A 3,501-nucleotide genomic window follows, 5' to 3' on the forward strand; every position below is an offset into this window, starting at 1 on the left:
ACCGGTGGCGCCGCGTGTCACAACTCCGGCGGGCCGCGTAGTGCATTGTCCGGCTATTTAATTTGACCGGCGGCACCGAGACCCTATCATCCATCCACATTTTCCTCCTCCTGTTCGTCGCCGTCACCACTTTCCACTTCACCTGTCCGCCTAGTAGCCATGCCCCCACACCACCGGGTCAGGAGCAAGCCCTTTCTGACGACAAAGCGCCGACTCGAGCATCTAGAGCAGATCCGGGCTAGACGCAAAGCCCGGATCGCCACGGGGCTACCTCCGGATGCAGTGGATGCGGAGAAGGAGTTGGAGGAGGAGGAGGAGGGGGAGGAGGATGAGCCGAAGGAGAAGGATGCGGGGGACGCTGGCGATGGGGATCTGCAGACGGAGCAGCAGGCCATCCTCGATTCCTTCCGGCCGAAGTCGACTGCGAAGGAAAGAAGCCCTCGCCGGCAGGAGATGAAGGCGCAGGAGGTTGTGGAGGAGGCAGAGATGTTCGCCTACATGGATGAGGTCGAGTAGGAGGAGGATGAGCCGGAGCCCTCCTACCCGCCCGTCCAGCCGACGTCCGGCACCGTTGTCGTGGACATCTCCGACGACGAATAGTAGGTAGGGTAGTACGTAGATGTAGTAAACTAGTACGTAGGATTTTTTTTGCATGCTTTGTATGGATCTAGAGGATGAAATATGAGAGAGGCGGATGCAAAATGGCTAATTTAGACGTGCCTGTCAGTGCACGCGGACACGCCCGGGCACGTCCGTGGATGTTTGAGGGGCCGGATTTGCAATGTTCGGGTGTAGATGCTCTTAATATTTTTTTGTAATAATAGATAGACATATGTCATTTTCTACCTTTTTTGGGTGTGGAAGAATGGCCCTGTGATGTGGTAGGAGTATCACAGGAGTTGCCGTCGGCCAGTGGCTAGTAAATGGTCACATCAGATGCCAAAGCAAGCCAGGGGCGGCAGTCCGGAACAACCATCGAGTTCCAGCCCTATTGATGGAGCTCCCTGTCTCCTTTAGCTTTTTAAGACGGGACTTTGGATGCCGCAGCGCTCGCCGCTTAATTGGGACCAAACATGCCGCAGCCAATCACTCCCCGATTGGTGATCATAACCATGGCCAGCAACCCCCTTTGCATAAAAGGCGAGGCATGCACAGCACGACACTGCCTACGACTTCACTCGCCTTTCCATCCACGGCGCGTAGTAATATTCAACTCACATATCCACTGATTTTCCACGGAAATATTTTGGTGCTCCATGCGCTGTCCCTCTCCTGGAGAGCACGGCGGCCATATAAAAGTTGACCGGAGGTTTTTGGCGCAGAGGATCTCATCTGGTGGTGTGGTGATGCAGATACTCCATATGGTGACAAGTGCAGGGCCGCGTCAAGCTGTGAATGCAGATAGGGAGGGGGTAGGCTTTTTGGGTGGTGTTCTCCTCAAAGCATAAATATGGGTCTGATCTTGCTGTCGGGCGGCAGATCTCTCCACTACCACTCGACTCTTCCTACCTAGGACCACCTCAGCTTGTCAGAGGCTGCATGCACGTCAGTCAGTGATCGGTGGCGAGATTCAACTGCAAAGAGGTGAGGTGTGGTGGGTGCTGCGTGCTCACATGATCCACGGAGCTACGGGGAGATCGGATTGTTGGAGATATTTGGTTAGGCCGACGTGCCTGATTGGTTGGGAAGGGCCGTTGCGTTGTGGCCTGGGGGTCAGGGGTGGGGTTGAAGGTTCCTGTCAGTGACTGATACGTACTATTGGCATGCTTTTGTTGTTGGGATTCATGTCTTCATGCCTAACTGTACCAAACGCAGGAATGCTCGAAATAAGATGAAATGCTTCCTTTCTTCCTTTTGGAGATAGAACGTATCCTAGGTGTGACGAATTAAGAATGACTAGAGATTGAATTACTGGAGTATATAGTATGCAAATACTCGCTAGATACACTCCTTTCAACAACAGTTAATTCCAGACGGAGGTTGTAGTGGGGTAACGCATGTATTTGCGCCGTTAAATTTGTGGCATGTTTATCATTCCTATTTCTGCTATCCCTGCATAATTTGAAGAAGAGGAAAAAAAAACAGTGGCAAGAGTGGGTAGAGTTTGTACTACTAGTGAAGCATGTTCCGAGATAAAGTCACTGCTTTCCACGTCCTAGTTAAGCCTGTGAGCCGTACTTACCCGCCTCCATCCAGCACGGGAACGGGGCTGCCCACGTAAATTCCCTTCCCCGAACATCCATCCAGTTGCACGCAGTACAAGTGCACCGAGCTCGGGGACCAAACAAAAGGGTTGGGCGACCAACTAGCTAGACCTCAGCGGTCGACCGAGTACCGGCCGGCATCCATCCATCCATCCATCCATCGCAAGTCGGCACCATCATGTTCTCCCTCTCGATCGATCGAACCAGCACGTCCTGACGTCCACTCGACGACGTGTGCGCCGTAGTGCGTCGCTCGGCTGGCTCGATCGAATCCGCCATCGACTGCCCTTACCCTACGCGCGCGTACGTGCGTGCCTCCGGCTGGCAGTGGCAGGGGAGAGTCGCCGGCCGCGCGGCCACAATCCACGGGCACGTCGGCACATATTACCACGTACGCACGCACGTCGGAGCGGGCGAACGGGCGTCCAGAACGCTGTAAATTCTCCGAGCTACTACCACGTAAGTTGGGTCGTACGGCTAGTATAGGTCGGGCCGTTGCGCGTACGGTGCAATCGGCATGAATGTGCATATGCTCTAGCCCGTGAACCCACCTGGCCGCGAACTACCGGGAATTCATAGCTGTTGGGAATGGATGTCGATGTGAGCTATGCGTTCTGGAAAGTACACGTCGATGGTTCCCCGGAAAAAAAGGAAGATGGTCCTCAAAAGCTATCAGTGGTAGTACGTGTTTGAGTGCTGTGCTGTAACGTGGTGCGTCCGTGGAACAAGCGACATGGCAAGCGCCTCATCGAGCGAAGCGTCAAGCGCGCGTTAGGTTTGTAGTACCACACGAAGTTTTGCTCCATCGACGTTTATCAGAATGACAGCGTGCAGGTGTTAATTTCGTTTAGGACATCCGAACAAGGCAGCGAGTAATACTGTGCAACTGCAGTTTTTGGGCAGCGTCCTTGAGTTTTTCAGCACACTAGCTAATTCAATTGGTTAGGTGGTACTGTAGGTAGCAACACATGTGAACCGGTCCGTTCTGTTGAACGACCCCGTATGCTACGGCCATTGCTTAAGAGCACGTAGCTTTTCTACAAGATGGCATTGAGGGCACTACGGGCATCATTTATACGTGCGGTCCCGAAGGTAAAGTCATATCGCCATTCCCCTACTTCCTCTGTTTTACTACTTGCACTCCATGCATGGTACCCAAAGGGGCAACCACACATGCATGTAGCAAACACAAAAAGGCAAGGATATAGGACCACAGCTAGTAGTAGGTCTCTTGTACAAATTGCATTACTCCCTCCGATTCAGATGAATTGTCGCTGCTTTAGTTGTAGTAATCAGC

The sequence above is a fragment of the Triticum aestivum genome, chromosome 6A (genome assembly GCF_018294505.1).
Source record: "Triticum aestivum cultivar Chinese Spring chromosome 6A, IWGSC CS RefSeq v2.1, whole genome shotgun sequence".
Taxonomy (NCBI): Eukaryota; Viridiplantae; Streptophyta; class Magnoliopsida; order Poales; family Poaceae; genus Triticum; species Triticum aestivum.